At 43.5% G+C, this 9,634-nt stretch overlaps 1 long non-coding RNA gene across 1 annotated transcript; it reads left to right on the forward strand.

Moving 5' to 3' along the window:
* The first annotated feature begins 2,042 nt into the window (after positions 1 to 2,042).
* Positions 2,043 to 5,189, forward strand: LOC126911939 (uncharacterized). The gene is made up of 3 exons (XR_007706438.1): positions 2,043 to 3,719; positions 3,819 to 4,283; positions 4,636 to 5,189. It is a non-coding gene; the product is annotated as an uncharacterized LOC126911939 (long non-coding RNA).
* The last annotated feature ends 4,445 nt before the right edge of the window (positions 5,190 to 9,634 follow it).

The following is a 9,634-nucleotide window of genomic DNA, read 5'->3' on the forward strand; positions in this document are numbered from 1 at the left end:
GGGGTGAGCCTACTGCAATACACTGGGCACAATTCCAGACAAAAACCGAAAAAGGCCCAGTAATAGTAATTTTCCAAAACTAAAACACTTTTATATTCCATAAAACCACAAGTAAATAAAAATCTTATTCACGATACACCGTCACCCTTAAACGCAAGCCCATGTAAATTCAAAACACTCCACTGCCTTTCACAGCTCAATGTTCTACACGCAGAGAAAAAACACGAGAGCCGTGTTTATAGCTAATTAAAAATATTCCATTAAAACGATCCCACATTACGATCCAGCCAGCTTACGCAAGAACATTATACTAACCACGTCTGAATAATTTCTCTATATACAAATCTAAATAATATGATAATAATATAACCGTAGGATTTGTCTGTCTGTACGATATTTTCTTCTGTCTTACTCATTAATACAGTATAAGTAATAATGTTATAAGATTATGCGGATCAAGGCTTGATATCGTATAAATTATTGTAATTTGTTCGTATGTGTGTGGGAGGTAGTTTAGTCCATATAAATGGATTGCGTAAGAAAGAAAGTTATTAAAGTTGTGTGGAGAAATATATGATTTTTTTTCTGACGAAAATTTCTAACATCTTATAACTAAACATCAGAATTATATATAAGTATAAGAAGGTGTGGGTAAGACTGTTACATATCTATATGTATATATGTGTTCAGTATTTTTTGAGAAGATAGATGTTCTAATTATTATATTCCACAATTTTTTTCTTTATAAATATATTTATTTAAAAATAATTGGGCTATAGGCTTTCGTTGTCCGAAAATAAAATATTGTTATTTTTATTTATTAATTTTTATAAATTAATCCAGGCGTTCGCGTTGCCTAGCTTTCCATGTTTTACAACACATATCATAATACAAGTTTTCTTAGAGGCAAAATATATAATACTTACGTACCTGAGACGTTACATTGAGGACAATTCTAGCCTCTATACTAACACAGAAAATCATAAACTTCTACGTAATATAACAAGGAACACCACGTTTATGAGTCTAGTCAGATTTTATTATGATATTTGCGTTCATAACACTTATGTACGTCGATATGAGGCTCAGCGCCTGAGATTTACGCGTCAGCTGAAATTAGAGAGCAAAATACACGCCTGCTACCACAATAAGTTTTAGCCTTGAGTTCTAGAAATGATACTGTATTTTCAAAATGAATTGTAAAGAATAATGTTTGAACATTTGAATTTTAAATCTTAGAAGGTACTGGTGAAATGTCCACTAAGTTACTATTGAACAATTTGTCTAAAAATAAAAAGGCCGGGTTTCGTATTTTGGTTCAAATAGAAATATTAACTTCCTATTCATGAGATCTACCTTTTCTTTTAAGGGAAGATAATCATCAAATGACTTCTCCCGCCATGAGCGAGGCGAGAGGAAGTATCAGACTCATACTAACTAAAAACACCCCGTTTCTATTCCTGCTTTTCGAGCCGGAGCTCCGGTAACCCGCTAGACAGTCCGCAGCTCCGGGTCAGCATCAGTCCTACTGGGCCCCATCTGTGGTGGTCAAATGGCTCTTTGACGCACGGGTCTGGTACGTACGCAGGCCTGTATCACCTAGTCTGGAATCTATGTTCAGTTTATTATTTTATTATTTTCTAAATTTTACTAGTAAGTTATATATGTAATAATGCACTTTACATCATGTGCATAACATAATAATATGCTGCCTTTACAACATTAATTTTAAATGAAATTTATATTTTTGCATCGGAACAAAATCCTTTTTAAAAGGTGAAGTAGCTTCAAAAGGGAACTTGAGTGAAATCGAGCTGCAAAAGTAAAGTTGGCAGAGAAAACGTCAAGTTTGTTGCTCAAGGACTGTTTCTTGGAACATTGCATGAAAATATAGTAATTTCTTACATAAAAGTAAATATATTAACCTTAAGTACACGTAGTTTGTTCATTATACATGATGTTGCATCTTTTGATTTCTGAAAAGGTATTTATTTTATTTATTTAGTAGTTATGTAGACACATATAACATAAAGGACAACATAATCTATATATATAAAAATCAATTGCTGTTCCTTTGTCTCGCTAAAACTCGAGAACGGCTGGACCGATTTGGCAAATTTTGGTCTTGAATTATTTGTAGAAGTCCAGGGAAGGTTTAAAAGGTGAGAAAATATCAAATAATTGACGGAAAAACCCTAAAAACTGCCCTTTCCTTTATCCCATACAAACGTTTTCTAACTAATACGTAGAGTCAATTTGAGCTTTATTGCTATTGGATAAAGTTCATTGTTGGATAAATGCTATTGGATACTAAAAAACAAATGCTATTGAATAAGTGTGCGTTGGAGACTTGGAGCACAGAATCCCTACTAATATTATAAATGCGAAAGTAACTCTGTCTGTCTGTAATTACACTTTCAAGCCTAAACCAGTGAACTGATTTTGATGGAATTTAGTACTGAGATAGAATAGACCTTGATACTTTTTATTGCAAAAAAATAGCGGAGAATGGGTAAAAATAAGGGATAAATGGTCTTATGGAAATTTGTCATTTTAAAAGCTGTAACAGTAAAACTTTGTATTTAGATACTTAATGAGGAACGAAAGAACATGGTCTACTTTTTATTGCAAAAAAATAGGGGAGAGTGGGTAAAAATAGGGGATGAATGGTCATATGGAAATTCGTCATTTTTAAAGCTGTAACAGTGAAATTTTGTATTTAGACACTTAATGAGGAGCGAAAGAACATAGGCTACTTTTTAATAAAAAGGGTAGAAGGCGTAGTATGTTTGATAGAGAAGATTAATGTTTGCTTGAAAATTCGTCATTTTCGTTAATACGTTGCCTGTGGCTTCACTCGCGTTCGATTCTTATTTAAATACACATATACTTATTCAAATCGCCAATATCCCTACTACCATACTAATGTTATGAATGCGAAAGTAATCCTGTTTGTGTTGAGGTTACGCTTGCACGAATGTTTTTTTTTTGGAATATAACAACGAAACAATGTATTTTTTTATTGATAGGCAATATATAGGAAATTAAAGGATAATAATATAGATAACCTTGGCTACTTTTCATCATGATTATAAAATGATGAATCGGCGGTCGTGGGTTCTTAGGAATACATATCTTTAAAAATGCTAACAGTAACATATTCTCAAGTAATTCACATTTTAGATGACATACGGCAGCATTTTGACCACTAACACCACTACGCGGACGAAGTCGCGGGCAAAAGCTAGATTCGATAAATTTTCATTTGTACATGTCAAATATTTGTTGTTTCTAAATTCAAATTCTGTAAATAATGATTGACATTTATGTATGCATAAACTATGAAAAGGGTGAATAAACAATTGTCTGTATTTTTTTTAATCTATTGAAAATGTTGAAAAGTGCATTAAGCATTAATAGAAATTCCTCAAATATTAATTATGCGTGCGTTCAGAAATAATTACAAATTATCAACAGTTACGCGTGTGTAATAATTTATTTTGTGTAAATTAAAGTTTCTATTCACGTTTTCGAACAAACGATGCTCTTGCAATATAGTCTATTGGTGTGAATGACATTGACATTCGTATTGCGCGTTTTTTAAAATATGCAAAATTAAATGTATATTTTTCAATATTTCTGAGAGATTATCTTAATATTTCTTCGAGTTTTAAAGACTAAGAAGATTTTTATTTGCTAATAAGTGTTTGTTAATCAAGGTAAGTTCACATCTTCATATTGATTTTTAGTAACTTTTGGTGACTACACAATACTACAATTTGGTATGCAGAAAATGTATGAGAGCTTTTTATTTTCAGTTGGAATTTCGTTTTTAACAATGCTACCAACCAGACGTACAAGCTTAGGCAGAACTCGAAATACGGCAAGTCAAAGAAATATAAGAGCAAATCAAACTGATGAGCATCGCGAAGCGCGAAATGAACTTGAACTGAATCGATATCAAGATAGAAATGTTGTGTTTAATCCCCACAAAGCTGCATTCAGTTATAATGTGGCAATTGATTACAGTTCAGAGCAAATTGTTGCTATTGGACTAATGAACATTGTGTGTCCACATTGGGATTGAAATTAAAAAATGAAGCCTCTGGATTGTGTTGCGCCAGCGGCCAAGTCAAATTGACGCCATTGGTACCGCCACCAGAGCCACTACATTCATTGGTTCATTTTTTGACTCATATCCAGCAGTACAATAATTGCTTTCAAATGACATCATTTGGGGCAACAAAAGTTATACGAGACAATTTTTTGCCTACTTTTAGCAAGTAAGTATAATGGCAAACGTTTTTTTTTAGTTTTAAAACCATGTAGCTGGTACAGAATATGTCGAGTCAGTGATGTGTTTATTTTGTAAACAATAAATCAAATACATAATAATAGTCTATAATCCGAAGACTTAATCAGCAACATTTATAACATGTTGTATTTTATAGTGGCATGAGCAAGATGTTCTTGGTAAAGCCTACTACCTAAAACTGCCGTGGAAGGCTGTTTAATGTCGAGGTTAAAAGTAGTTTTAATTTGAAATGATGTAAAGTATTGTGGCAGTATTTTGCGAGTCACATGGTGGTACAATTTGCTATACAATTGCCTGTATACATATTTATATTCTTGCAGATTCAGGGATTCAAATATATCATCAAACAGGTTCCTTATTGCCAGTGCCTGTTGAAGACTATACATTTTTGCAAATATATTTTATGGACAATTCAGCAAGAGAAGTCGATCAGCGTTGCGCACACATCAACTCAGTAAAAAGATCCATTGTGATGAACAACTTCAAACATTTTTCCTTCTACACAATGAATTAGTTGCATTAGACCAATGCATTAGACATTCACAAATGCATTAGACCGCGTGCCATCAGATAATCACAAAATTGTCCTCAGAGCCGATAAGGCGCCTGCAGGACAGTGAAATGATTGAATCCTATGAAATAAACACTATTATGAAAATATATTTTGTTTTTTTTTTTAATTAGTTAAAAGGACTTTCCTTTTCAGGTATAGTGAGATCAGAAAATAATGGATTCATTTTTATATGGAGGATATTTATAGATTCCAATTCAAATTGAATAGGGACTCATACATAACTCAGCTATACAAAATAAAGTAGAGCATCATTGCTACGCGAAAGCGGTACGAAGTTCGCTGGGTCAGCTAGTATTATATAATTATATACAATTGAGATACATAGGTACCTTAAGAGAAAAATTACGACCCTGGAGACGAACTCGACGTCACTCGGCAGTACAACTTACGACTACTTGACCAACGCAGTAGATTACTTTATTTGGCAACAGCAAAAATGTAGCAATAAATACGAATTTATTCGCATTTATAAATGAGCAATACAAATTCATATACTTACCAAGCAACAAAATAGTCTCGATCTGTCATTGACCTTCCATTTTCAAAGAAAGTCAGCCATTATTAAAATTGCAACAAAAAGCGAACATCAATACATTGGTTGCCTAGCAACGCAAGTTCATTCACACACATCGGTTCACCACTAATAAATATGGGTTCATCAATAAGTGAGGTTTCTTGCTATCTTCGGAAACGTTCGTACATTCGTCAATGTACGTAGAAACGTTTTTCTTTACGCACAGGTACTTACTTATTTATAAGTATGGTTACGTTATTTATGTAGTGTTTTTGGTATTTAAGTGGATGGTTTTATTTATGAGTGTAGTGTTGTTTAATAATGGGGCGCTTAATGGAGAATATTTGTACCTTTTATTTTTGTTTTAAATACGTTGCCTCTTTCTAGAATTTTCTCGTGTATCGTGGGTGCGTTCACAAATATGTATATAATTATAGGTTCACATAAACATCACACCCAAACCCGAAACTATCATTTGTGGATCACATAAAGAGTTGTTCTGTGCGGGAATCGAACCTGCTACATGTTCCACGGTAGCCAGTTGCCCAGCTACCGCGTCAACCTTGCAGTCTTCTCTCTAGAAATCTTAATAAAAATATATTGTTATATGGCTAAGTAGTCGTTCGGCTATAGAAAACCGAAGGTCTGGTAAAAAATAGAACATTCTATTTTAAATCACTTAAAAGGTTGTAGACAGCAGATGGCAGTTGCTCTATTTGGGGTGCGGTGCCAGAAGACCTCCCCGTGGTGCACCCTGGGTACAGGTAATAGTCCCCCTAACGGGGGTGATAGGGTTGGAGTGGCTATTGCCTGTAGCGAACTTCTGGACGGAGCGGAAGAACCCGAGATGGGTTCCGAAGGAGGCAGGCTTTGTGCTGACACATGGCCTGCGCCTCCGAGAGAACGTCTTTCCGCCCGTCTCTCTGAACCTAGCAGAGAGCGTGGCGGAGAGGCAAGGACGGTGCTCGTTGTGCACTTACCCTGCCAACGAGCAGCATCGGGGCACAAGTTGTCCTCGATTGCAACCGTTGATATCGTAATCCGTGAAGAGGTCATGGTCATGTTTTATGACTCTGAACGGAACGAGGGTCTTGGCTTGGCCGCCCGGACCGCGAGGAAGATAACCTCTATAAAAAATTCCTCTAATACCAAGTTCTGGTGCGCGGCGAGGGTATGCGTGGCTGAGGAGTAGTGTCAGTCTCGAGCGCACCCCCAGCTAGGGGACCGGTGGACCCTCTAGTTGGGATACAAATATACACTTACCCAGGTACAGGGGGCACTGCCTGGGTGGACTGGATATTTCCCCCATACTCGTGGGAACTTTATGGAGTTATATAAAAAAACAAATCCACCAGAGGAGGAGAGGGCAGGTGAGTTCAGCTCGCCTGCTGTAATAGTTTCTGAGAGCCCTAGTGGCTCTGGTGCCCGTGGGGAGGCGCTGGACGAGTCACGCAAGCCCAACACACGGTCCTCAAGTCGGAGGGAGTTGGGCGCGGAGTCCGACTCATGTGTATCCGCCGTGAGCGTAAACTCAAGGCGCGGGACGAGGGGGGCTTTTAAACGTCCCAGGGTCGAGGAGGGCCAGGGACAATCTTCTTCTTCCAACGCGCAGGAGGCTCCGGCCCCTCCTAAGATCCCCACGGCCGCGCTGGGTAGAGGTAGAGGGAAAAACAAGAGGCTGGTACCCACTGCACGGTCCGAGCCAGCTGAGCAACTGGCCGCTGAGAGTGGCGCCTTGCAAAGTGGCGCCCTCTCGGACTCCTCCGTAATGGAGGTAATAGAGGTCGCGGGTTTGGAGGGCGAGGCAGAGAGTTCTGTGGCGCTTCGCCAAACTATCAGAGAGGAGCTGCGCAGGGTGGCTGGCAAAAAATGCCAGTCTGCACAATTAAAGTCCGTGGAGGCGAGCATTATGGCGGCAATATTTGAGGTGTGCAGCGTGCCTTCGGCGGCTAAAGTGCACCAAGAGCTGGCAGAAATGCGGCGGGAGTTGGTGCGCTTGTCGGCCTCTAATGCGCATCTGGAGTCCGAACTCCGGTGCGCCAAGGCTGACCTCGCCGTTTGCCGAGGAAGGCAACCTCAAGCTTCGACGGAGACCGAATTGCTGGGGCTGGTGCGTAGAGAGATGGCAGTTTTCCAGCAGCGTTTCGACGTGCTGGAGAGTAGGTTCCTCCGTCCTCCGCTAGCGGCCTCGAGCTCATATGCGGCTGTTGCGGCTGGGTCCTCGACCTCTTCGGGTCAGTCTGGCCACGGCGCTCAACCACGGGCAAAAACACGTGCGGCTCCCGCAGCGAGAGCCCCAGCGCCTCCACCTGTGCAGGCTCCCGCTGCACAGATGGCAAACGGGACAGTGGAACAAGTTAATAAAAAAAGAGGAGGGGCACAGCGGCTCAGCAGACTGCCCCAGCCACAAGCGAGCTTATCCCACCGACAAGGGATTTAAGTGGTAGTGAGTGGCAAGTGGCCGGCGAGGCGAGGAGGGTCGCCAAAGAAGCGAAGAAGCGCCGCAAAAAAGCGCAGCAACAGCGGCGGCAGCAGCAGCGAAAAGAAAAGCGCGCGGCGGCCTTGCTTCTCGCCCCAAAAACCGCGGCTGTAGTGATAACACTACAGCCCGATGCGGTCAAGAAGGGTGTGACATATGGCGACGTCCTCGCCAAATTAAAGGGGGCGGTGACTCCCGCGGAGTTTGGGGCCCCTAACGGGTTCGCAATGAAAACAACCGCGACAGGAGCCCGTTTATTGGAGGTCCCCGGCGCAACCAGCGGCCCGTCCGCTGACGCCTTAGCCGAAAGGCTTCGGGCGTGTCTCGGTGCGGACGAGGTTCGCGTGTCCAGGCCCACCAAGTGCTTGGATTTACGAATAATGGGCCTGGACGACTCCGTGACGGAAGACGAGGTGGTGGCCGCTGTCGCCAGGACAGGAGGGTGCCCTGCTGACCAGATCAGGGCAGGCACCATCCGTCCGGACAACTCGGGGCTGCGCACGGTGGTCGTGAGTTGCCCCGTCACAGCGGCCAAAAAGATTAAGGAGGGCAAAAGGCTCCTTGTCGGGTGGGTCTCGGCGCAGGTCAAACTGCTCGAGCTCCGGCCTCTGAGGTGCTACCGCTGCCACGTAGGCGACCACGTGAGCGCTAAATGCACCTCGGAGGTTGACCGCAGCGACCGCTGCTTCCGCTGCGGTCAGCCCGGTCACAAGGCCGGCACATGTACCGCCCCGCTGCACTGCGACGCATGTGCGGCGGCCGGCAAGCCGGCCAATCACCGGGTTGGGAGCAAGGCCTGTTCCCCGCCTACCAAACCCAGGGGGAAGGGTAGGCCCTCCGCCACCCCCGTCGTTTCCACCGCCGCCACCGTGGCAGTCGCCACTGCCGCCGCCGCCGCGGTCACCGCCAGCTGTAGTGCCGCCAGGGGGGAGGTCGTGATGGATTGCCATTAATGAATCCATTCCGCCTCCTCCAGGCGAACATTAACCACTGCGCCGCTGCTCAGGATCTCCTGCTCCAGAGCATGACGCAGTGGTCGATCAATGTCGCCGTAGTCTCCGAGCCGTATTTCGTCCCGCCCAGGGATCACTGGGTTGCGGACTTAGACGGCTCGGTGACCATCATCTCGTCGGCCGCCGCCGGTACCCCGACTCTCGAGAGTGCTCGGAGAGGCCGGGGTTGTGTCGCAGCACGGTTCGGAGAGATCGCTGTGGTGGGCGTGTATTTCTCTCCGAACCGAACTCTCGCCGAGTTCCACAACTCCCTGAGGGAGTTGGTCGCCGTCGTCGTCGGGTTCCGTTCCCTCCCCGTGCTCGTCCTCGGGGACTTCAATGCCAAGAATTTGGCTTGGGGTTCCCGGATCACTGACACGCGGGGTAGGATGGTGGAAGACTGGGCTCTGGAGACAGGCCTAGTCGTCCTGAACCGGGGTTCTGTCCCCACGTGTGTGCGGATGCAGGGTGAATCGGTTGTGGATATTTCGTTCGCGAGCCCTGCTCTGTCACCGCGTGTCGTCGACTGGTGTGTCATGGAGGAGGTGGAGACATATTCCGATCACCGGTACATCCGGTTCGATGTTTCCGCCGAGTCCGCGGACCCACCAGTCAGACAGGCCCCATGTGGCCCGCGTTGGGCGCTGAGGCAGCTGGACCGGGAGCTATTTCTGGAAGCCGCCATCGTGCAGGCCTGGGTGATACCACCAGACAGGCCTGCCGACATCAACGAGGAGGCGCGGTGGCTCCAGGACGCCAT

Source organism: Spodoptera frugiperda, chromosome 2 (genome assembly GCF_023101765.2).
Source record: "Spodoptera frugiperda isolate SF20-4 chromosome 2, AGI-APGP_CSIRO_Sfru_2.0, whole genome shotgun sequence".
Classification (NCBI taxonomy): Eukaryota; Metazoa; Arthropoda; class Insecta; order Lepidoptera; family Noctuidae; genus Spodoptera; species Spodoptera frugiperda.